Source organism: Schistocerca cancellata, unplaced genomic scaffold (genome assembly GCF_023864275.1).
Source record: "Schistocerca cancellata isolate TAMUIC-IGC-003103 unplaced genomic scaffold, iqSchCanc2.1 HiC_scaffold_458, whole genome shotgun sequence".
Classification (NCBI taxonomy): Eukaryota; Metazoa; Arthropoda; class Insecta; order Orthoptera; family Acrididae; genus Schistocerca; species Schistocerca cancellata.
This window is the reverse complement of record NW_026046475.1, coordinates 14,237-34,812: the sequence shown is the minus strand read 5'-3', so window position 1 is coordinate 34,812 and position 20,576 is coordinate 14,237. Positions and strand designations below refer to the sequence as shown.

The following is a 20,576-nucleotide window of genomic DNA, read 5'->3' as shown; positions in this document are numbered from 1 at the left end:
ACAGTACGTGGTGCAAACGGCAGGATTTGTAGGCGCCTTTTGCTCTCATCACTGCTGGCGTTCGTCTCCACGATATGCGTCCAGAGCATGCCGTTCTATAGCGTGCGAGAGTGGATTTTTTACAGTTGTCGTCAGTTAATCGTGGGCTGGTTGCTGCGTTCGCTGGAGGAGCACTGGCGTTGTAATCCGGTGTAGTCTAGTGGCTAGGATACCTGGCTCTCACCCAGGAGGCCCGGGTTCGATTCCCGGTACCGGAAATGCGCGTTTTTGTTGCTCCTCTTATGCGACTTGTCTCGACTTTGCTCGACTGACGCTACGCTGACGCGTGCAGAAAGCCACGTTAAGTATGATTCGAGGCAACACCCCGACGGCGAGAGAGATGCTGCGTCTCCACTTGTTATCGAGTCACATGTCTGTAGTCAAGAGGCTTGGAGGACTGCAAGACATTGCCACGGAGGTGAATGCAGCTAACCACTGTAGTTAGTGTCCCGACAGCGCAGGCACGTTCATCTGCTCGTATGCATGTGATGGAGACCGTGTCTGCCACTGCTGTGGCGTACACCTTGGCCTAGGCTTTGCTGTGTATCGACACTTGCATTCCAGCCAGCTGCTTTCGGGGGCGCCTCCGTGGCCGTGATCGTCTAGTGGTTAGGACATTGCGTTGTGGCCGCAATAACCCAGGTTCGAATCCTGGTCACGGCAATTTTGAAAGTTTTTCCTTGCTGCCGTTGCATTGACGATAGTGCACGAGTACTCGAAATCACAGTGCTTTCTTGGTTTTTCACTCGTGTTCCGCAGGCCGCAGTTTGTACTTGAGCTCACATATGTTTGTTACATGGAGCATTCTAGCTCCGCCTGACAGGTACAGCTACGATACTTTAGTGGTTACGGAAAGCCCAGGTTCGAAACCTGGTCACGGCACGAAAACGTCTCTTGATGCTGTCTCCTTAACTACGACAGCTACAGACAAGTGGCGTCGCTACCATATGGCGGGCACGGCATTTTCTTGTTGTGGGTGGCCTAAAGAGACGCTTCCAGTGGGAGAGCAGTGAAAATACATGGCACGGCGATTGCCAAGATACTTCCATTCGAAGTGATCTTTGTAGTACAAAGGGAACGTTTTGCCGCCGCTCTTGCAAGGGTAACGTGGCCGAGCGGTCTAAGGCGCTGGTTTTAGGCACCAGTCTCTTCGGAGGCGTGGGTTCGAATCCCACCGTTGCCAATTTTGGCGTCTCATTTTTGTGCCGTTGCTGTGTGTTCTCGTGGAGTAGGACGCAGCTCATGTGACGCGCGTGTTGCGTAGGTAGCGTGGCCGAGCGGTCTCAGGCGCTGGTTTCAGGCACAAGTCTCTTCGGAGGCGTGGGTTCGAATCCCACTGCTGCCAAACGTGTAATGTTTCCTGCATCGAAGTCACATGCACTCATTGCCCGCAAAGGAAACAGCACAACAAGGCGTGAGCGTCTGCTTCGTGAATTGTCGTAGAACAGTACGTGGTGCAACGGCAGGATTTGTAGGCGCCTTTTGCTCTCATCACTGCTGGCGTTCGTCTCCACGATATGCGTCCAGAGCATGCCGTTCTATAGCGTGCGAGAGTGGATTTTTTACAGTTGTCGTCAGTTAATCGTGGGTGGTTGCTGCGTTCGCTGGAGGAGCACTGGCGTTGTAATCCGGTGTAGTCTAGTGGCTAGGATACCTGGCTCTCACCCAGGAGGCCCGGGTTCGATTCCCGGTACCGGAAATGCGCGTTTTTGTTGCTCCTCTTATGCGACTTGTCTCGACTTTGCTCGACTGACGCTACGCTGACGCGTGCAGAAAGCCACGTTAAGTATGATTCGAGGCAACACCCGACGGCGAGAGAGATGCTGCGTCTGTCCACTTGTTATCGAGTCACATGTCTGTAGTCAAGAGGCTTGGAGGACTGCAAGACATTGCCACGGAGGTGAATGCAGCTAACCACTGTAGTTAGTGTCCCGACAGCGCAGGCACGTTCATCTGCTCGTATGCATGTGATGGAGACCGTGTCTGCCACTGCTGTGGCGTACACCTTGGCCTAGGCTTTGCTGTGTATCGACACTTGCATTCCAGCCAGCTGCTTTCGGGGGCGCCTCCGTGGCCGTGATCGTCTAGTGGTTAGGACATTGCGTTGTGGCCGCAATAACCCAGGTTCGAATCCTGGTCACGGCAATTTTGAAAGTTTTCCTTGCTGCCGTTGCATTGACGATAGTGCACGAGTACTCGAAATCACAGTGCTTTCTTGGTTTTTCACTCGTGTTCCGCAGGCCGCAGTTTGTACTTGAGCTCACATATGTTTGTTACATGGAGCATTCTAGCTCCGCCTGACAGGTACAGCTACGATACTTTAGTGGTTACGGAAAGCCCAGTTTCGAAACCTGGTCACGGCACGAAAACGTCTCTTGATGCTGTCTCCTTAACTACGACAGCTACAGACAAGTGGCGTCGCTACCATATGGCGGGCACGGCATTTTCTTGTTGTGGGTGGCCTAAAGAGACGCTTCCAGTGGGAGAGCAGTGAAAATACATGGCACGGCGATTGCCAAGATACTTCCATTTCGAAGTGATCTTTGTAGTACAAAGGGAACGTTTTGCCGCCGCTCTTGCAAGGGTAACGTGGCCGAGCGGTCTAAGGCGCTGGTTTTAGGCACCAGTCTCTTCGGAGGCGTGGGTTCGAATCCCACCGTTGCCAATTTTGGCGTCTCATTTTTGTGCCGTTGCTGTGTGTTCTCGTGGAGTAGGACGCAGCTCATGTGACGCGCGTGTTGCGTAGGTAGCGTGGCCGAGCGGTCTCAGGCGCTGGTTTCAGGCACAAGTCTCTTCGGAGGCGTGGGTTCGAATCCCACTGCTGCCAAACGTGTAATGTTTCCTGCATCGAAGTCACATGCACTCATTGCCCGCAAAGGAAACAGCACAACAAGGCGTGAGCGTCTGCTTCGTGAATTGTCGTAGAACAGTACGTGGTGCAACGGCAGGATTTGTAGGCGCCTTTTGCTCTCATCACTGCTGGCGTTCGTCTCCACGATATGCGTCCAGAGCATGCCGTTCTATAGCGTGCGAGAGTGGATTTTTTACAGTTGTCGTCAGTTAATCGTGGGTGGTTGCTGCGTTCGCTGGAGGAGCACTGGCGTTGTAATCCGGTGTAGTCTAGTGGCTAGGATACCTGGCTCTCACCCAGGAGGCCCGGGTTCGATTCCCGGTACCGGAAATGCGCGTTTTTGTTGCTCCTCTTATGCGACTTGTCTCGACTTTGCTCGACTGACGCTACGCTGACGCGTGCAGAAAGCCACGTTAAGTATGATTCGAGGCAACACCCGACGGCGAGAGAGATGCTGCGTCTGTCCACTTGTTATCGAGTCACATGTCTGTAGTCAAGAGGCTTGGAGGACTGCAAGACATTGCCACGGAGGTGAATGCAGCTAACCACTGTAGTTAGTGTCCCGACAGCGCAGGCACGTTCATCTGCTCGTATGCATGTGATGGAGACCGTGTCTGCCACTGCTGTGGCGTACACCTTGGCCTAGGCTTTGCTGTGTATCGACACTTGCATTCCAGCCAGCTGCTTTCGGGGGCGCCTCCGTGGCCGTGATCGTCTAGTGGTTAGGACATTGCGTTGTGGCCGCAATAACCCAGGTTCGAATCCTGGTCACGGCAATTTTGAAAGTTTTTCCTTGCTGCCGTTGCATTGACGATAGTGCACGAGTACTCGAAATCACAGTGCTTTCTTGGTTTTTCACTCGTGTTCCGCAGGCCGCAGTTTGTACTTGAGCTCACATATGTTTGTTACATGGAGCATTCTAGCTCCGCCTGACAGGTACAGCTACGATACTTTAGTGGTTACGGAAAGCCCAGGTTCGAAACCTGGTCACGGCACGAAAACGTCTCTTGATGCTGTCTCCTTAACTACGACAGCTACAGACAAGTGGCGTCGCTACCATATGGCGGGCACGGCATTTTCTTGTTGTGGGTGGCCTAAAGAGACGCTTCCAGTGGGAGAGCAGTGAAAATACATGGCACGGCGATTGCCAAGATACTTCCATTTCGAAGTGATCTTTGTAGTACAAAGGGAACGTTTTGCCGCCGCTCTTGCAAGGGTAACGTGGCCGAGCGGTCTAAGGCGCTGGTTTTAGGCACCAGTCTCTTCGGAGGCGTGGGTTCGAATCCCACCGTTGCCAATTTTGGCGTCTCATTTTTGTGCCGTTGCTGTGTGTTCTCGTGGAGTAGGACGCAGCTCATGTGACGCGCGTGTTGCGTAGGTAGCGTGGCCGAGCGGTCTCAGGCGCTGGTTTCAGGCACAAGTCTCTTCGGAGGCGTGGGTTCGAATCCCACTGCTGCCAAACGTGTAATGTTTCCTGCATCGAAGTCACATGCACTCATTGCCCGCAAAGGAAACAGCACAACAAGGCGTGAGCGTCTGCTTCGTGAATTGTCGTAGAACAGTACGTGGTGCAACGGCAGGATTTGTAGGCGCCTTTTGCTCTCATCACTGCTGGCGTTCGTCTCCACGATATGCGTCCAGAGCATGCCGTTCTATAGCGTGCGAGAGTGGATTTTTTACAGTTGTCGTCAGTTAATCGTGGGTGGTTGCTGCGTTCGCTGGAGGAGCACTGGCGTTGTAATCCGGTGTAGTCTAGTGGCTAGGATACCTGGCTCTCACCCAGGAGGCCCGGGTTCGATTCCCGGTACCGGAAATGCGCGTTTTTGTTGCTCCTCTTATGCGACTTGTCTCGACTTTGCTCGACTGACGCTACGCTGACGCGTGCAGAAAGCCACGTTAAGTATGATTCGAGGCAACACCCGACGGCGAGAGAGATGCTGCGTCTGTCCACTTGTTATCGAGTCACATGTCTGTAGTCAAGAGGCTTGGAGGACTGCAAGACATTGCCACGGAGGTGAATGCAGCTAACCACTGTAGTTAGTGTCCCGACAGCGCAGGCACGTTCATCTGCTCGTATGCATGTGATGGAGACCGTGTCTGCCACTGCTGTGGCGTACACCTTGGCCTAGGCTTTGCTGTGTATCGACACTTGCATTCCAGCCAGCTGCTTTCGGGGGCGCCTCCGTGGCCGTGATCGTCTAGTGGTTAGGACATTGCGTTGTGGCCGCAATAACCCAGGTTCGAATCCTGGTCACGGCAATTTTGAAAGTTTTTCCTTGCTGCCGTTGCATTGACGATAGTGCACGAGTACTCGAAATCACAGTGCTTTCTTGGTTTTTCACTCGTGTTCCGCAGGCCGCAGTTTGTACTTGAGCTCACATATGTTTGTTACATGGAGCATTCTAGCTCCGCCTGACAGGTACAGCTACGATACTTTAGTGGTTACGGAAAGCCCAGTTTCGAAACCTGGTCACGGCACGAAAACGTCTCTTGATGCTGTCTCCTTAACTACGACAGCTACAGACAAGTGGCGTCGCTACCATATGGCGGGCACGGCATTTTCTTGTTGTGGGTGGCCTAAAGAGACGCTTCCAGTGGGAGAGCAGTGAAAATACATGGCACGGCGATTGCCAAGATACTTCCATTTCGAAGTGATCTTTGTAGTACAAAGGGAACGTTTTGCCGCCGCTCTTGCAAGGGTAACGTGGCCGAGCGGTCTAAGGCGCTGGTTTTAGGCACCAGTCTCTTCGGAGGCGTGGGTTCGAATCCCACCGTTGCCAATTTTGGCGTCTCATTTTTGTGCCGTTGCTGTGTGTTCTCGTGGAGTAGGACGCAGCTCATGTGACGCGCGTGTTGCGTAGGTAGCGTGGCCGAGCGGTCTCAGGCGCTGGTTTCAGGCACAAGTCTCTTCGGAGGCGTGGGTTCGAATCCCACTGCTGCCAAACGTGTAATGTTTCCTGCATCGAAGTCACATGCACTCATTGCCCGCAAAGGAAACAGCACAACAAGGCGTGAGCGTCTGCTTCGTGAATTGTCGTAGAACAGTACGTGGTGCAACGGCAGGATTTGTAGGCGCCTTTTGCTCTCATCACTGCTGGCGTTCGTCTCCACGATATGCGTCCAGAGCATGCCGTTCTATAGCGTGCGAGAGTGGATTTTTTACAGTTGTCGTCAGTTAATCGTGGGTGGTTGCTGCGTTCGCTGGAGGAGCACTGGCGTTGTAATCCGGTGTAGTCTAGTGGCTAGGATACCTGGCTCTCACCCAGGAGGCCCGGGTTCGATTCCCGGTACCGGAAATGCGCGTTTTTGTTGCTCCTCTTATGCGACTTGTCTCGACTTTGCTCGACTGACGCTACGCTGACGCGTGCAGAAAGCCACGTTAAGTATGATTCGAGGCAACACCCGACGGCGAGAGAGATGCTGCGTCTGTCCACTTGTTATCGAGTCACATGTCTGTAGTCAAGAGGCTTGGAGGACTGCAAGACATTGCCACGGAGGTGAATGCAGCTAACCACTGTAGTTAGTGTCCCGACAGCGCAGGCACGTTCATCTGCTCGTATGCATGTGATGGAGACCGTGTCTGCCACTGCTGTGGCGTACACCTTGGCCTAGGCTTTGCTGTGTATCGACACTTGCATTCCAGCCAGCTGCTTTCGGGGGCGCCTCCGTGGCCGTGATCGTCTAGTGGTTAGGACATTGCGTTGTGGCCGCAATAACCCAGGTTCGAATCCTGGTCACGGCAATTTTGAAAGTTTTTCCTTGCTGCCGTTGCATTGACGATAGTGCACGAGTACTCGAAATCACAGTGCTTTCTTGGTTTTTCACTCGTGTTCCGCAGGCCGCAGTTTGTACTTGAGCTCACATATGTTTGTTACATGGAGCATTCTAGCTCCGCCTGACAGGTACAGCTACGATACTTTAGTGGTTACGGAAAGCCCAGGTTCGAAACCTGGTCACGGCACGAAAACGTCTCTTGATGCTGTCTCCTTAACTACGACAGCTACAGACAAGTGGCGTCGCTACCATATGGCGGGCACGGCATTTTCTTGTTGTGGGTGGCCTAAAGAGACGCTTCCAGTGGGAGAGCAGTGAAAATACATGGCACGGCGATTGCCAAGATACTTCCATTTCGAAGTGATCTTTGTAGTACAAAGGGAACGTTTTGCCGCCGCTCTTGCAAGGGTAACGTGGCCGAGCGGTCTAAGGCGCTGGTTTTAGGCACCAGTCTCTTCGGAGGCGTGGGTTCGAATCCCACCGTTGCCAATTTTGGCGTCTCATTTTTGTGCCGTTGCTGTGTGTTCTCGTGGAGTAGGACGCAGCTCATGTGACGCGCGTGTTGCGTAGGTAGCGTGGCCGAGCGGTCTCAGGCGCTGGTTTCAGGCACAAGTCTCTTCGGAGGCGTGGGTTCGAATCCCACTGCTGCCAAACGTGTAATGTTTCCTGCATCGAAGTCACATGCACTCATTGCCCGCAAAGGAAACAGCACAACAAGGCGTGAGCGTCTGCTTCGTGAATTGTCGTAGAACAGTACGTGGTGCAACGGCAGGATTTGTAGGCGCCTTTTGCTCTCATCACTGCTGGCGTTCGTCTCCACGATATGCGTCCAGAGCATGCCGTTCTATAGCGTGCGAGAGTGGATTTTTTACAGTTGTCGTCAGTTAATCGTGGGTGGTTGCTGCGTTCGCTGGAGGAGCACTGGCGTTGTAATCCGGTGTAGTCTAGTGGCTAGGATACCTGGCTCTCACCCAGGAGGCCCGGGTTCGATTCCCGGTACCGGAAATGCGCGTTTTTGTTGCTCCTCTTATGCGACTTGTCTCGACTTTGCTCGACTGACGCTACGCTGACGCGTGCAGAAAGCCACGTTAAGTATGATTCGAGGCAACACCCGACGGCGAGAGAGATGCTGCGTCTGTCCACTTGTTATCGAGTCACATGTCTGTAGTCAAGAGGCTTGGAGGACTGCAAGACATTGCCACGGAGGTGAATGCAGCTAACCACTGTAGTTAGTGTCCCGACAGCGCAGGCACGTTCATCTGCTCGTATGCATGTGATGGAGACCGTGTCTGCCACTGCTGTGGCGTACACCTTGGCCTAGGCTTTGCTGTGTATCGACACTTGCATTCCAGCCAGCTGCTTTCGGGGGCGCCTCCGTGGCCGTGATCGTCTAGTGGTTAGGACATTGCGTTGTGGCCGCAATAACCCAGGTTCGAATCCTGGTCACGGCAATTTTGAAAGTTTTTCCTTGCTGCCGTTGCATTGACGATAGTGCACGAGTACTCGAAATCACAGTGCTTTCTTGGTTTTTCACTCGTGTTCCGCAGGCCGCAGTTTGTACTTGAGCTCACATATGTTTGTTACATGGAGCATTCTAGCTCCGCCTGACAGGTACAGCTACGATACTTTAGTGGTTACGGAAAGCCCAGGTTCGAAACCTGGTCACGGCACGAAAACGTCTCTTGATGCTGTCTCCTTAACTACGACAGCTACAGACAAGTGGCGTCGCTACCATATGGCGGGCACGGCATTTTCTTGTTGTGGGTGGCCTAAAGAGACGCTTCCAGTGGGAGAGCAGTGAAAATACATGGCACGGCGATTGCCAAGATACTTCCATTTCGAAGTGATCTTTGTAGTACAAAGGGAACGTTTTGCCGCCGCTCTTGCAAGGGTAACGTGGCCGAGCGGTCTAAGGCGCTGGTTTTAGGCACCAGTCTCTTCGGAGGCGTGGGTTCGAATCCCACCGTTGCCAATTTTGGCGTCTCATTTTTGTGCCGTTGCTGTGTGTTCTCGTGGAGTAGGACGCAGCTCATGTGACGCGCGTGTTGCGTAGGTAGCGTGGCCGAGCGGTCTCAGGCGCTGGTTTCAGGCACAAGTCTCTTCGGAGGCGTGGGTTCGAATCCCACTGCTGCCAAACGTGTAATGTTTCCTGCATCGAAGTCACATGCACTCATTGCCCGCAAAGGAAACAGCACAACAAGGCGTGAGCGTCTGCTTCGTGAATTGTCGTAGAACAGTACGTGGTGCAACGGCAGGATTTGTAGGCGCCTTTTGCTCTCATCACTGCTGGCGTTCGTCTCCACGATATGCGTCCAGAGCATGCCGTTCTATAGCGTGCGAGAGTGGATTTTTTACAGTTGTCGTCAGTTAATCGTGGGTGGTTGCTGCGTTCGCTGGAGGAGCACTGGCGTTGTAATCCGGTGTAGTCTAGTGGCTAGGATACCTGGCTCTCACCCAGGAGGCCCGGGTTCGATTCCCGGTACCGGAAATGCGCGTTTTTGTTGCTCCTCTTATGCGACTTGTCTCGACTTTGCTCGACTGACGCTACGCTGACGCGTGCAGAAAGCCACGTTAAGTATGATTCGAGGCAACACCCGACGGCGAGAGAGATGCTGCGTCTGTCCACTTGTTATCGAGTCACATGTCTGTAGTCAAGAGGCTTGGAGGACTGCAAGACATTGCCACGGAGGTGAATGCAGCTAACCACTGTAGTTAGTGTCCCGACAGCGCAGGCACGTTCATCTGCTCGTATGCATGTGATGGAGACCGTGTCTGCCACTGCTGTGGCGTACACCTTGGCCTAGGCTTTGCTGTGTATCGACACTTGCATTCCAGCCAGCTGCTTTCGGGGGCGCCTCCGTGGCCGTGATCGTCTAGTGGTTAGGACATTGCGTTGTGGCCGCAATAACCCAGGTTCGAATCCTGGTCACGGCAATTTTGAAAGTTTTTCCTTGCTGCCGTTGCATTGACGATAGTGCACGAGTACTCGAAATCACAGTGCTTTCTTGGTTTTTCACTCGTGTTCCGCAGGCCGCAGTTTGTACTTGAGCTCACATATGTTTGTTACATGGAGCATTCTAGCTCCGCCTGACAGGTACAGCTACGATACTTTAGTGGTTACGGAAAGCCCAGTTTCGAAACCTGGTCACGGCACGAAAACGTCTCTTGATGCTGTCTCCTTAACTACGACAGCTACAGACAAGTGGCGTCGCTACCATATGGCGGGCACGGCATTTTCTTGTTGTGGGTGGCCTAAAGAGACGCTTCCAGTGGGAGAGCAGTGAAAATACATGGCACGGCGATTGCCAAGATACTTCCATTTCGAAGTGATCTTTGTAGTACAAAGGGAACGTTTTGCCGCCGCTCTTGCAAGGGTAACGTGGCCGAGCGGTCTAAGGCGCTGGTTTTAGGCACCAGTCTCTTCGGAGGCGTGGGTTCGAATCCCACCGTTGCCAATTTTGGCGTCTCATTTTTGTGCCGTTGCTGTGTGTTCTCGTGGAGTAGGACGCAGCTCATGTGACGCGCGTGTTGCGTAGGTAGCGTGGCCGAGCGGTCTCAGGCGCTGGTTTCAGGCACAAGTCTCTTCGGAGGCGTGGGTTCGAATCCCACTGCTGCCAAACGTGTAATGTTTCCTGCATCGAAGTCACATGCACTCATTGCCCGCAAAGGAAACAGCACAACAAGGCGTGAGCGTCTGCTTCGTGAATTGTCGTAGAACAGTACGTGGTGCAACGGCAGGATTTGTAGGCGCCTTTTGCTCTCATCACTGCTGGCGTTCGTCTCCACGATATGCGTCCAGAGCATGCCGTTCTATAGCGTGCGAGAGTGGATTTTTTACAGTTGTCGTCAGTTAATCGTGGGTGGTTGCTGCGTTCGCTGGAGGAGCACTGGCGTTGTAATCCGGTGTAGTCTAGTGGCTAGGATACCTGGCTCTCACCCAGGAGGCCCGGGTTCGATTCCCGGTACCGGAAATGCGCGTTTTTGTTGCTCCTCTTATGCGACTTGTCTCGACTTTGCTCGACTGACGCTACGCTGACGCGTGCAGAAAGCCACGTTAAGTATGATTCGAGGCAACACCCGACGGCGAGAGAGATGCTGCGTCTGTCCACTTGTTATCGAGTCACATGTCTGTAGTCAAGAGGCTTGGAGGACTGCAAGACATTGCCACGGAGGTGAATGCAGCTAACCACTGTAGTTAGTGTCCCGACAGCGCAGGCACGTTCATCTGCTCGTATGCATGTGATGGAGACCGTGTCTGCCACTGCTGTGGCGTACACCTTGGCCTAGGCTTTGCTGTGTATCGACACTTGCATTCCAGCCAGCTGCTTTCGGGGGCGCCTCCGTGGCCGTGATCGTCTAGTGGTTAGGACATTGCGTTGTGGCCGCAATAACCCAGGTTCGAATCCTGGTCACGGCAATTTTGAAAGTTTTTCCTTGCTGCCGTTGCATTGACGATAGTGCACGAGTACTCGAAATCACAGTGCTTTCTTGGTTTTTCACTCGTGTTCCGCAGGCCGCAGTTTGTACTTGAGCTCACATATGTTTGTTACATGGAGCATTCTAGCTCCGCCTGACAGGTACAGCTACGATACTTTAGTGGTTACGGAAAGCCCAGGTTCGAAACCTGGTCACGGCACGAAAACGTCTCTTGATGCTGTCTCCTTAACTACGACAGCTACAGACAAGTGGCGTCGCTACCATATGGCGGGCACGGCATTTTCTTGTTGTGGGTGGCCTAAAGAGACGCTTCCAGTGGGAGAGCAGTGAAAATACATGGCACGGCGATTGCCAAGATACTTCCATTTCGAAGTGATCTTTGTAGTACAAAGGGAACGTTTTGCCGCCGCTCTTGCAAGGGTAACGTGGCCGAGCGGTCTAAGGCGCTGGTTTTAGGCACCAGTCTCTTCGGAGGCGTGGGTTCGAATCCCACCGTTGCCAATTTTGGCGTCTCATTTTTGTGCCGTTGCTGTGTGTTCTCGTGGAGTAGGACGCAGCTCATGTGACGCGCGTGTTGCGTAGGTAGCGTGGCCGAGCGGTCTCAGGCGCTGGTTTCAGGCACAAGTCTCTTCGGAGGCGTGGGTTCGAATCCCACTGCTGCCAAACGTGTAATGTTTCCTGCATCGAAGTCACATGCACTCATTGCCCGCAAAGGAAACAGCACAACAAGGCGTGAGCGTCTGCTTCGTGAATTGTCGTAGAACAGTACGTGGTGCAACGGCAGGATTTGTAGGCGCCTTTTGCTCTCATCACTGCTGGCGTTCGTCTCCACGATATGCGTCCAGAGCATGCCGTTCTATAGCGTGCGAGAGTGGATTTTTTACAGTTGTCGTCAGTTAATCGTGGGTGGTTGCTGCGTTCGCTGGAGGAGCACTGGCGTTGTAATCCGGTGTAGTCTAGTGGCTAGGATACCTGGCTCTCACCCAGGAGGCCCGGGTTCGATTCCCGGTACCGGAAATGCGCGTTTTTGTTGCTCCTCTTATGCGACTTGTCTCGACTTTGCTCGACTGACGCTACGCTGACGCGTGCAGAAAGCCACGTTAAGTATGATTCGAGGCAACACCCGACGGCGAGAGAGATGCTGCGTCTGTCCACTTGTTATCGAGTCACATGTCTGTAGTCAAGAGGCTTGGAGGACTGCAAGACATTGCCACGGAGGTGAATGCAGCTAACCACTGTAGTTAGTGTCCCGACAGCGCAGGCACGTTCATCTGCTCGTATGCATGTGATGGAGACCGTGTCTGCCACTGCTGTGGCGTACACCTTGGCCTAGGCTTTGCTGTGTATCGACACTTGCATTCCAGCCAGCTGCTTTCGGGGGCGCCTCCGTGGCCGTGATCGTCTAGTGGTTAGGACATTGCGTTGTGGCCGCAATAACCCAGGTTCGAATCCTGGTCACGGCAATTTTGAAAGTTTTTCCTTGCTGCCGTTGCATTGACGATAGTGCACGAGTACTCGAAATCACAGTGCTTTCTTGGTTTTTCACTCGTGTTCCGCAGGCCGCAGTTTGTACTTGAGCTCACATATGTTTGTTACATGGAGCATTCTAGCTCCGCCTGACAGGTACAGCTACGATACTTTAGTGGTTACGGAAAGCCCAGTTTCGAAACCTGGTCACGGCACGAAAACGTCTCTTGATGCTGTCTCCTTAACTACGACAGCTACAGACAAGTGGCGTCGCTACCATATGGCGGGCACGGCATTTTCTTGTTGTGGGTGGCCTAAAGAGACGCTTCCAGTGGGAGAGCAGTGAAAATACATGGCACGGCGATTGCCAAGATACTTCCATTTCGAAGTGATCTTTGTAGTACAAAGGGAACGTTTTGCCGCCGCTCTTGCAAGGGTAACGTGGCCGAGCGGTCTAAGGCGCTGGTTTTAGGCACCAGTCTCTTCGGAGGCGTGGGTTCGAATCCCACAGTTGCCAATTTTGGCGTCTCATTTTTGTGCCGTTGCTGTGTGTTCTCGTGGAGTAGGACGCAGCTCATGTGACGCGCGTGTTGCGTAGGTAGCGTGGCCGAGCGGTCTCAGGCGCTGGTTTCAGGCACAAGTCTCTTCGGAGGCGTGGGTTCGAATCCCACTGCTGCCAAACGTGTAATGTTTCCTGCATCGAAGTCACATGCACTCATTGCCCGCAAAGGAAACAGCACAACAAGGCGTGAGCGTCTGCTTCGTGAATTGTCGTAGAACAGTACGTGGTGCAACGGCAGGATTTGTAGGCGCCTTTTGCTCTCATCACTGCTGGCGTTCGTCTCCACGATATGCGTCCAGAGCATGCCGTTCTATAGCGTGCGAGAGTGGATTTTTTACAGTTGTCGTCAGTTAATCGTGGGTGGTTGCTGCGTTCGCTGGAGGAGCACTGGCGTTGTAATCCGGTGTAGTCTAGTGGCTAGGATACCTGGCTCTCACCCAGGAGGCCCGGGTTCGATTCCCGGTACCGGAAATGCGCGTTTTTGTTGCTCCTCTTATGCGACTTGTCTCGACTTTGCTCGACTGACGCTACGCTGACGCGTGCAGAAAGCCACGTTAAGTATGATTCGAGGCAACACCCGACGGCGAGAGAGATGCTGCGTCTGTCCACTTGTTATCGAGTCACATGTCTGTAGTCAAGAGGCTTGGAGGACTGCAAGACATTGCCACGGAGGTGAATGCAGCTAACCACTGTAGTTAGTGTCCCGACAGCGCAGGCACGTTCATCTGCTCGTATGCATGTGATGGAGACCGTGTCTGCCACTGCTGTGGCGTACACCTTGGCCTAGGCTTTGCTGTGTATCGACACTTGCATTCCAGCCAGCTGCTTTCGGGGGCGCCTCCGTGGCCGTGATCGTCTAGTGGTTAGGACATTGCGTTGTGGCCGCAATAACCCAGGTTCGAATCCTGGTCACGGCAATTTTGAAAGTTTTTCCTTGCTGCCGTTGCATTGACGATAGTGCACGAGTACTCGAAATCACAGTGCTTTCTTGGTTTTTCACTCGTGTTCCGCAGGCCGCAGTTTGTACTTGAGCTCACATATGTTTGTTACATGGAGCATTCTAGCTCCGCCTGACAGGTACAGCTACGATACTTTAGTGGTTACGGAAAGCCCAGTTTCGAAACCTGGTCACGGCACGAAAACGTCTCTTGATGCTGTCTCCTTAACTACGACAGCTACAGACAAGTGGCGTCGCTACCATATGGCGGGCACGGCATTTTCTTGTTGTGGGTGGCCTAAAGAGACGCTTCCAGTGGGAGAGCAGTGAAAATACATGGCACGGCGATTGCCAAGATACTTCCATTTCGAAGTGATCTTTGTAGTACAAAGGGAACGTTTTGCCGCCGCTCTTGCAAGGGTAACGTGGCCGAGCGGTCTAAGGCGCTGGTTTTAGGCACCAGTCTCTTCGGAGGCGTGGGTTCGAATCCCACCGTTGCCAATTTTGGCGTCTCATTTTTGTGCCGTTGCTGTGTGTTCTCGTGGAGTAGGACGCAGCTCATGTGACGCGCGTGTTGCGTAGGTAGCGTGGCCGAGCGGTCTCAGGCGCTGGTTTCAGGCACAAGTCTCTTCGGAGGCGTGGGTTCGAATCCCACTGCTGCCAAACGTGTAATGTTTCCTGCATCGAAGTCACATGCACTCATTGCCCGCAAAGGAAACAGCACAACAAGGCGTGAGCGTCTGCTTCGTGAATTGTCGTAGAACAGTACGTGGTGCAACGGCAGGATTTGTAGGCGCCTTTTGCTCTCATCACTGCTGGCGTTCGTCTCCACGATATGCGTCCAGAGCATGCCGTTCTATAGCGTGCGAGAGTGGATTTTTTACAGTTGTCGTCAGTTAATCGTGGGTGGTTGCTGCGTTCGCTGGAGGAGCACTGGCGTTGTAATCCGGTGTAGTCTAGTGGCTAGGATACCTGGCTCTCACCCAGGAGGCCCGGGTTCGATTCCCGGTACCGGAAATGCGCGTTTTTGTTGCTCCTCTTATGCGACTTGTCTCGACTTTGCTCGACTGACGCTACGCTGACGCGTGCAGAAAGCCACGTTAAGTATGATTCGAGGCAACACCCGACGGCGAGAGAGATGCTGCGTCTGTCCACTTGTTATCGAGTCACATGTCTGTAGTCAAGAGGCTTGGAGGACTGCAAGACATTGCCACGGAGGTGAATGCAGCTAACCACTGTAGTTAGTGTCCCGACAGCGCAGGCACGTTCATCTGCTCGTATGCATGTGATGGAGACCGTGTCTGCCACTGCTGTGGCGTACACCTTGGCCTAGGCTTTGCTGTGTATCGACACTTGCATTCCAGCCAGCTGCTTTCGGGGGCGCCTCCGTGGCCGTGATCGTCTAGTGGTTAGGACATTGCGTTGTGGCCGCAATAACCCAGGTTCGAATCCTGGTCACGGCAATTTTGAAAGTTTTTCCTTGCTGCCGTTGCATTGACGATAGTGCACGAGTACTCGAAATCACAGTGCTTTCTTGGTTTTTCACTCGTGTTCCGCAGGCCGCAGTTTGTACTTGAGCTCACATATGTTTGTTACATGGAGCATTCTAGCTCCGCCTGACAGGTACAGCTACGATACTTTAGTGGTTACGGAAAGCCCAGGTTCGAAACCTGGTCACGGCACGAAAACGTCTCTTGATGCTGTCTCCTTAACTACGACAGCTACAGACAAGTGGCGTCGCTACCATATGGCGGGCACGGCATTTTCTTGTTGTGGGTGGCCTAAAGAGACGCTTCCAGTGGGAGAGCAGTGAAAATACATGGCACGGCGATTGCCAAGATACTTCCATTTCGAAGTGATCTTTGTAGTACAAAGGGAACGTTTTGCCGCCGCTCTTGCAAGGGTAACGTGGCCGAGCGGTCTAAGGCGCTGGTTTTAGGCACCAGTCTCTTCGGAGGCGTGGGTTCGAATCCCACCGTTGCCAATTTTGGCGTCTCATTTTTGTGCCGTTGCTGTGTGTTCTCGTGGAGTAGGACGCAGCTCATGTGACGCGCGTGTTGCGTAGGTAGCGTGGCCGAGCGGTCTCAGGCGCTGGTTTCAGGCACAAGTCTCTTCGGAGGCGTGGGTTCGAATCCCACTGCTGCCAAACGTGTAATGTTTCCTGCATCGAAGTCACATGCACTCATTGCCCGCAAAGGAAACAGCACAACAAGGCGTGAGCGTCTGCTTCGTGAATTGTCGTAGAACAGTACGTGGTGCAACGGCAGGATTTGTAGGCGCCTTTTGCTCTCATCACTGCTGGCGTTCGTCTCCACGATATGCGTCCAGAGCATGCCGTTCTATAGCGTGCGAGAGTGGATTTTTTACAGTTGTCGTCAGTTAATCGTGGGTGGTTGCTGCGTTCGCTGGAGGAGCACTGGCGTTGTAATCCGGTGTAGTCTAGTGGCTAGGATACCTGGCTCTCACCCAGGAGGCCCGGGTTCGATTCCCGGTACCGGAAATGCGCGTTTTTGTTGCTCCTCTTATGCGACTTGTCTCGACTTTGCTCGACTGACGCTACGCTGACGCGTGCAGAAAGCCACGTTAAGTATGATTCGAGGCAACACCCGACGGCGAGAGAGATGCTGCGTCTGTCCACTTGTTATCGAGTCACATGTCTGTAGTCAAGAGGCTTGGAGGACTGCAAGACATTGCCACGGAGGTGAATGCAGCTAACCACTGTAGTTAGTGTCCCGACAGCGCAGGCACGTTCATCTGCTCGTATGCATGTGATGGAGACCGTGTCTGCCACTGCTGTGGCGTACACCTTGGCCTAGGCTTTGCTGTGTATCGACACTTGCATTCCAGCCAGCTGCTTTCGGGGGCGCCTCCGTGGCCGTGATCGTCTAGTGGTTAGGACATTGCGTTGTGGCCGCAATAACCCAGGTTCGAATCCTGGTCACGGCAATTTTGAAAGTTTTTCCTTGCTGCCGTTGCATTGACGATAGTGCACGAGTACTCGAAATCACAGTGCTTTCTTGGTTTTTCACTCGTGTTCCGCAGGCCGCAGTTTGTACTTGAGCTCACATATGTTTGTTACATGGAGCATTCTAGCTCCGCCTGACAGGTACAGCTACGATACTTTAGTGGTTACGGAAAGCCCAGGTTCGAAACCTGGTCACGGCACGAAAACGTCTCTTGATGCTGTCTCCTTAACTACGACAGCTACAGACAAGTGGCGTCGCTACCATATGGCGGGCACGGCATTTTCTTGTTGTGGGTGGCCTAAAGAGACGCTTCCAGTGGGAGAGCAGTGAAAATACATGGCACGGCGATTGCCAAGATACTTCCATTTCGAAGTGATCTTTGTAGTACAAAGGGAACGTTTTGCCGCCGCTCTTGCAAGGGTAACGTGGCCGAGCGGTCTAAGGCGCTGGTTTTAGGCACCAGTCTCTTCGGAGGCGTGGGTTCGAATCCCACCATTGCCAATTTTGGCGTCTCATTTTTGTGCCGTTGCTGTGTGTTCTCGTGGAGTAGGACGCAGCTCATGTGACGCGCGTGTTGCGTAGGTAGCGTGGCCGAGCGGTCTCAGGCGCTGGTTTCAGGCACAAGTCTCTTCGGAGGCGTGGGTTCGAATCCCACTGCTGCCAAACGTGTAATGTTTCCTGCATCGAAGTCACATGCACTCATTGCCCGCAAAGGAAACAGCACAACAAGGCGTGAGCGTCTGCTTCGTGAATTGTCGTAGAACAGTACGTGGTGCAACGGCAGGATTTGTAGGCGCCTTTTGCTCTCATCACTGCTGGCGTTCGTCTCCACGATATGCGTCCAGAGCATGCCGTTCTATAGCGTGCGAGAGTGGATTTTTTACAGTTGTCGTCAGTTAATCGTGGGTGGTTGCTGCGTTCGCTGGAGGAGCACTGGCGTTGTAATCCGGTGTAGTCTAGTGGCTAGGATACCTGGCTCTCACCCAGGAGGCCCGGGTTCGATTCCCGGTACCGGAAATGCGCGTTTTTGTTGCTCCTCTTATGCGACTTGTCTCGACTTTGCTCGACTGACGCTACGCTGACGCGTGCAGAAAGCCACGTTAAGTATGATTCGAGGCAACACCCGACGGCGAGAGAGATGCTGCGTCTGTCCACTTGTTATCGAGTCACATGTCTGTAGTCAAGAGGCTTGGAGGACTGCAAGACATTGCCACGGAGGTGAATGCAGCTAACCACTGTAGTTAGTGTCCCGACAGCGCAGGCACGTTCATCTGCTCGTATGCATGTGATGGAGACCGTGTCTGCCACTGCTGTGGCGTACACCTTGGCCTAGGCTTTGCTGTGTATCGACACTTGCATTCCAGCCAGCTGCTTTCGGGGGCGCCTCCGTGGCCGTGATCGTCTAGTGGTTAGGACATTGCGTTGTGGCCGCAATAACCCAGGTTCGAATCCTGGTCACGGCAATTTTGAAAGTTTTTCCTTGCTGCCGTTGCATTGACGATAGTGCACGAGTACTCGAAATCACAGTGCTTTCTTGGTTTTTCACTCGTGTTCCGCAGGCCGCAGTTTGTACTTGAGCTCACATATGTTTGTTACATGGAGCATTCTAGCTCCGCCTGACAGGTACAGCTACGATACTTTAGTGGTTACGGAAAGCCCAGGTTCGAAACCTGGTCACGGCACGAAAACGTCTCTTGATGCTGTCTCCTTAACTACGACAGCTACAGACAAGTGGCGTCGCTACCATATGGCGGGCACGGCATTTTCTTGTTGTGGGTGGCCTAAAGAGACGCTTCCAGTGGGAGAGCAGTGAAAATACATGGCACGGCGATTGCCAAGATACTTCCATTTCGAAGTGATCTTTGTAGTACAAACGGAACGTTTTGCCGCCGCTCTTGCAAGGGTAACGTGGCCGAGCGGTCTAAGGCGCTGGTTTTAGGCACCAGTCTCTTCGGAGGCGTGGGTTCGAATCCCACCGTTGCCAATTTTGGCGTCTCATTTTTGTGCCGTTGCTGTGTGTTCTCGTGGAGTAGGACGCAGCTCATGTGACGCGCGTGTTGCGTAGGTAGCGTGGCCGAGCGGTCTCAGGCGCTGGTTTCAGGCACAAGTCTCTTCGGAGGCGTGGGTTCGAATCCCACTGCTGCCAAACGTGTAATGTTTCCTGCATCGAAGTCACATGCACTCATTGCCCGCAAAGGAAACAGCACAACAAGGCGTGAGCGTCTGCTTCGTGAATTGTCGTAGAACAGTACGTGGTGCAACGGCAGGATTTGTAGGCGCCTTTTGCTCTCATCACTGCTGGCGTTCGTCTCCACGATATGCGTCCAGAGCATGCCGTTCTATAGCGTGCGAGAATGGATTTTTTACAGTTGTCGTCAGTTAATCGTGGGTGGTTGCTGCGTTCGCTGGAGGAGCACTGGCGTTGTAATCCGGTGTAGTCTAGTGGCTAGGATACCTGGCTCTCACCCAGGAGGCCCGGGTTCGATTCCCGGTACCGGAAATGCGCGTTTTTGTTGCTCCTCTTATGCGACTTGTCTCGACTTTGCTCGACTGACGCTACGCTGACGCGTGCAGAAAGCCACGTTAAGTATGATTCGAGGCAACACCCGACGGCGAGAGAGATGCTGCGTCTGTCCACTTGTTATCGAGTCACATGTCTGTAGTCAAGAGGCTTGGAGGACTGCAAGACATTGCCACGGAGGTGAATGCAGCTAACCACTGTAGTTAGTGTCCCGACAGCGCAGGCACGTTCATCTGCTCGTATGCATGTGATGGAGACCGTGTCTGCCACTGCTGTGGCGTACACCTTGGCCTAGGCTTTGCTGTGTATCGACACTTGCATTCCAGCCAGCTGCTTTCGGGGGCGCCTCCGTGGCCGTGATCGTCTAGTGGTTAGGACATTGCGTTGTGGCCGCAATAACCCAGGTTCGAATCCTGGTCACGGCAATTTTGAAAGTTTTTCCTTGCTGCCGTTGCATTGACGATAGTGCACGAGTACTCGAAATCACAGTGCTTTCTTGGTTTTTCACTCGTGTTCCGCAGGCCGCAGTTTGTACTTGAGCTCACATATGTTTGTTACATGGAGCATTCTAGCTCCGCCTGACAGGTACAGCTACGATACTTTAGTGGTTACGGAAAGCCCAGTTTCGAAACCTGGTCACGGCACGAAAACGTCTCTTGATGCTGTCTCCTTAACTACGACAGCTACAGACAAGTGGCGTCGCTACCATATGGCGGGCACGGCATTTTCTTGTTGTGGGTGGCCTAAAGAGACGCTTCCAGTGGGAGAGCAGTGAAAATACATGGCACGGCGATTGCCAAGATACTTCCATTTCGAAGTGATCTTTGTAGTACAAAGGGAACGTTTTGCCGCCGCTCTTGCAAGGGTAACGTGGCCGAGCGGTCTAAGGCGCTGGTTTTAGGCACCAGTCTCTTCGGAGGCGTGGGTTCGAATCCCACCGTTGCCAATTTTGGCGTCTCATTTTTGTGCCGTTGCTGTGTGTTCTCGTGGAGTAGGACGCAGCTCATGTGACGCGCGTGTTG

The 20,576-nt window shown here is 53.3% G+C and overlaps 42 non-coding genes across 42 annotated transcripts; all 42 read left to right on the top strand.

Annotated features, from left to right (window-relative positions):
• The first annotated feature begins 185 nt into the window (after positions 1-185).
• Trnae-cuc (transfer RNA glutamic acid (anticodon CUC)) lies at positions 186-257 on the top strand. The gene has a single exon. It is a non-coding gene; the product is annotated as a tRNA-Glu (tRNA).
• Positions 258-630: 373 nt separating this feature from the next.
• On the top strand, positions 631-702 carry Trnah-gug (transfer RNA histidin (anticodon GUG)). Its single transcript has one exon. It is a non-coding gene; the product is annotated as a tRNA-His (tRNA).
• Positions 703-1,140: 438 nt separating this feature from the next.
• Trnal-uag (transfer RNA leucine (anticodon UAG)) lies at positions 1,141-1,222 on the top strand. Its single transcript has one exon. It is a non-coding gene; the product is annotated as a tRNA-Leu (tRNA).
• A 444-nt stretch (positions 1,223-1,666) lies between these two features.
• Trnae-cuc (transfer RNA glutamic acid (anticodon CUC)) lies at positions 1,667-1,738 on the top strand. Its single transcript has one exon. It is a non-coding gene; the product is annotated as a tRNA-Glu (tRNA).
• A 374-nt stretch (positions 1,739-2,112) lies between these two features.
• Trnah-gug (transfer RNA histidin (anticodon GUG)) lies at positions 2,113-2,184 on the top strand. Its single transcript has one exon. It is a non-coding gene; the product is annotated as a tRNA-His (tRNA).
• A 438-nt stretch (positions 2,185-2,622) lies between these two features.
• On the top strand, positions 2,623-2,704 carry Trnal-uag (transfer RNA leucine (anticodon UAG)). The gene has a single exon. It is a non-coding gene; the product is annotated as a tRNA-Leu (tRNA).
• Positions 2,705-3,148: 444 nt separating this feature from the next.
• On the top strand, positions 3,149-3,220 carry Trnae-cuc (transfer RNA glutamic acid (anticodon CUC)). Its single transcript has one exon. It is a non-coding gene; the product is annotated as a tRNA-Glu (tRNA).
• A 374-nt stretch (positions 3,221-3,594) lies between these two features.
• Positions 3,595-3,666, top strand: Trnah-gug (transfer RNA histidin (anticodon GUG)). Its single transcript has one exon. It is a non-coding gene; the product is annotated as a tRNA-His (tRNA).
• Positions 3,667-4,105: 439 nt separating this feature from the next.
• Trnal-uag (transfer RNA leucine (anticodon UAG)) lies at positions 4,106-4,187 on the top strand. Its single transcript has one exon. It is a non-coding gene; the product is annotated as a tRNA-Leu (tRNA).
• Positions 4,188-4,631: 444 nt separating this feature from the next.
• On the top strand, positions 4,632-4,703 carry Trnae-cuc (transfer RNA glutamic acid (anticodon CUC)). The gene has a single exon. It is a non-coding gene; the product is annotated as a tRNA-Glu (tRNA).
• A 374-nt stretch (positions 4,704-5,077) lies between these two features.
• Positions 5,078-5,149, top strand: Trnah-gug (transfer RNA histidin (anticodon GUG)). The gene has a single exon. It is a non-coding gene; the product is annotated as a tRNA-His (tRNA).
• A 439-nt stretch (positions 5,150-5,588) lies between these two features.
• Positions 5,589-5,670, top strand: Trnal-uag (transfer RNA leucine (anticodon UAG)). Its single transcript has one exon. It is a non-coding gene; the product is annotated as a tRNA-Leu (tRNA).
• A 444-nt stretch (positions 5,671-6,114) lies between these two features.
• Positions 6,115-6,186, top strand: Trnae-cuc (transfer RNA glutamic acid (anticodon CUC)). Its single transcript has one exon. It is a non-coding gene; the product is annotated as a tRNA-Glu (tRNA).
• A 374-nt stretch (positions 6,187-6,560) lies between these two features.
• Trnah-gug (transfer RNA histidin (anticodon GUG)) lies at positions 6,561-6,632 on the top strand. The gene has a single exon. It is a non-coding gene; the product is annotated as a tRNA-His (tRNA).
• Positions 6,633-7,071: 439 nt separating this feature from the next.
• Trnal-uag (transfer RNA leucine (anticodon UAG)) lies at positions 7,072-7,153 on the top strand. Its single transcript has one exon. It is a non-coding gene; the product is annotated as a tRNA-Leu (tRNA).
• Positions 7,154-7,597: 444 nt separating this feature from the next.
• Trnae-cuc (transfer RNA glutamic acid (anticodon CUC)) lies at positions 7,598-7,669 on the top strand. The gene has a single exon. It is a non-coding gene; the product is annotated as a tRNA-Glu (tRNA).
• A 374-nt stretch (positions 7,670-8,043) lies between these two features.
• Positions 8,044-8,115, top strand: Trnah-gug (transfer RNA histidin (anticodon GUG)). The gene has a single exon. It is a non-coding gene; the product is annotated as a tRNA-His (tRNA).
• Positions 8,116-8,554: 439 nt separating this feature from the next.
• Positions 8,555-8,636, top strand: Trnal-uag (transfer RNA leucine (anticodon UAG)). Its single transcript has one exon. It is a non-coding gene; the product is annotated as a tRNA-Leu (tRNA).
• Positions 8,637-9,080: 444 nt separating this feature from the next.
• Trnae-cuc (transfer RNA glutamic acid (anticodon CUC)) lies at positions 9,081-9,152 on the top strand. Its single transcript has one exon. It is a non-coding gene; the product is annotated as a tRNA-Glu (tRNA).
• Positions 9,153-9,526: 374 nt separating this feature from the next.
• Positions 9,527-9,598, top strand: Trnah-gug (transfer RNA histidin (anticodon GUG)). Its single transcript has one exon. It is a non-coding gene; the product is annotated as a tRNA-His (tRNA).
• Positions 9,599-10,037: 439 nt separating this feature from the next.
• Positions 10,038-10,119, top strand: Trnal-uag (transfer RNA leucine (anticodon UAG)). The gene has a single exon. It is a non-coding gene; the product is annotated as a tRNA-Leu (tRNA).
• A 444-nt stretch (positions 10,120-10,563) lies between these two features.
• Trnae-cuc (transfer RNA glutamic acid (anticodon CUC)) lies at positions 10,564-10,635 on the top strand. The gene has a single exon. It is a non-coding gene; the product is annotated as a tRNA-Glu (tRNA).
• A 374-nt stretch (positions 10,636-11,009) lies between these two features.
• Positions 11,010-11,081, top strand: Trnah-gug (transfer RNA histidin (anticodon GUG)). The gene has a single exon. It is a non-coding gene; the product is annotated as a tRNA-His (tRNA).
• A 439-nt stretch (positions 11,082-11,520) lies between these two features.
• Positions 11,521-11,602, top strand: Trnal-uag (transfer RNA leucine (anticodon UAG)). Its single transcript has one exon. It is a non-coding gene; the product is annotated as a tRNA-Leu (tRNA).
• A 444-nt stretch (positions 11,603-12,046) lies between these two features.
• Positions 12,047-12,118, top strand: Trnae-cuc (transfer RNA glutamic acid (anticodon CUC)). The gene has a single exon. It is a non-coding gene; the product is annotated as a tRNA-Glu (tRNA).
• Positions 12,119-12,492: 374 nt separating this feature from the next.
• Trnah-gug (transfer RNA histidin (anticodon GUG)) lies at positions 12,493-12,564 on the top strand. The gene has a single exon. It is a non-coding gene; the product is annotated as a tRNA-His (tRNA).
• Positions 12,565-13,003: 439 nt separating this feature from the next.
• On the top strand, positions 13,004-13,085 carry Trnal-uag (transfer RNA leucine (anticodon UAG)). The gene has a single exon. It is a non-coding gene; the product is annotated as a tRNA-Leu (tRNA).
• A 444-nt stretch (positions 13,086-13,529) lies between these two features.
• Positions 13,530-13,601, top strand: Trnae-cuc (transfer RNA glutamic acid (anticodon CUC)). Its single transcript has one exon. It is a non-coding gene; the product is annotated as a tRNA-Glu (tRNA).
• A 374-nt stretch (positions 13,602-13,975) lies between these two features.
• Trnah-gug (transfer RNA histidin (anticodon GUG)) lies at positions 13,976-14,047 on the top strand. The gene has a single exon. It is a non-coding gene; the product is annotated as a tRNA-His (tRNA).
• A 439-nt stretch (positions 14,048-14,486) lies between these two features.
• Positions 14,487-14,568, top strand: Trnal-uag (transfer RNA leucine (anticodon UAG)). Its single transcript has one exon. It is a non-coding gene; the product is annotated as a tRNA-Leu (tRNA).
• A 444-nt stretch (positions 14,569-15,012) lies between these two features.
• Positions 15,013-15,084, top strand: Trnae-cuc (transfer RNA glutamic acid (anticodon CUC)). Its single transcript has one exon. It is a non-coding gene; the product is annotated as a tRNA-Glu (tRNA).
• Positions 15,085-15,458: 374 nt separating this feature from the next.
• Trnah-gug (transfer RNA histidin (anticodon GUG)) lies at positions 15,459-15,530 on the top strand. The gene has a single exon. It is a non-coding gene; the product is annotated as a tRNA-His (tRNA).
• Positions 15,531-15,969: 439 nt separating this feature from the next.
• On the top strand, positions 15,970-16,051 carry Trnal-uag (transfer RNA leucine (anticodon UAG)). Its single transcript has one exon. It is a non-coding gene; the product is annotated as a tRNA-Leu (tRNA).
• Positions 16,052-16,495: 444 nt separating this feature from the next.
• Trnae-cuc (transfer RNA glutamic acid (anticodon CUC)) lies at positions 16,496-16,567 on the top strand. Its single transcript has one exon. It is a non-coding gene; the product is annotated as a tRNA-Glu (tRNA).
• A 374-nt stretch (positions 16,568-16,941) lies between these two features.
• Trnah-gug (transfer RNA histidin (anticodon GUG)) lies at positions 16,942-17,013 on the top strand. The gene has a single exon. It is a non-coding gene; the product is annotated as a tRNA-His (tRNA).
• A 439-nt stretch (positions 17,014-17,452) lies between these two features.
• Positions 17,453-17,534, top strand: Trnal-uag (transfer RNA leucine (anticodon UAG)). The gene has a single exon. It is a non-coding gene; the product is annotated as a tRNA-Leu (tRNA).
• A 444-nt stretch (positions 17,535-17,978) lies between these two features.
• On the top strand, positions 17,979-18,050 carry Trnae-cuc (transfer RNA glutamic acid (anticodon CUC)). Its single transcript has one exon. It is a non-coding gene; the product is annotated as a tRNA-Glu (tRNA).
• A 374-nt stretch (positions 18,051-18,424) lies between these two features.
• Trnah-gug (transfer RNA histidin (anticodon GUG)) lies at positions 18,425-18,496 on the top strand. Its single transcript has one exon. It is a non-coding gene; the product is annotated as a tRNA-His (tRNA).
• A 439-nt stretch (positions 18,497-18,935) lies between these two features.
• Positions 18,936-19,017, top strand: Trnal-uag (transfer RNA leucine (anticodon UAG)). The gene has a single exon. It is a non-coding gene; the product is annotated as a tRNA-Leu (tRNA).
• A 444-nt stretch (positions 19,018-19,461) lies between these two features.
• Trnae-cuc (transfer RNA glutamic acid (anticodon CUC)) lies at positions 19,462-19,533 on the top strand. The gene has a single exon. It is a non-coding gene; the product is annotated as a tRNA-Glu (tRNA).
• Positions 19,534-19,907: 374 nt separating this feature from the next.
• Trnah-gug (transfer RNA histidin (anticodon GUG)) lies at positions 19,908-19,979 on the top strand. Its single transcript has one exon. It is a non-coding gene; the product is annotated as a tRNA-His (tRNA).
• Positions 19,980-20,418: 439 nt separating this feature from the next.
• Positions 20,419-20,500, top strand: Trnal-uag (transfer RNA leucine (anticodon UAG)). Its single transcript has one exon. It is a non-coding gene; the product is annotated as a tRNA-Leu (tRNA).
• Positions 20,501-20,576: the final 76 nt, after the last annotated feature.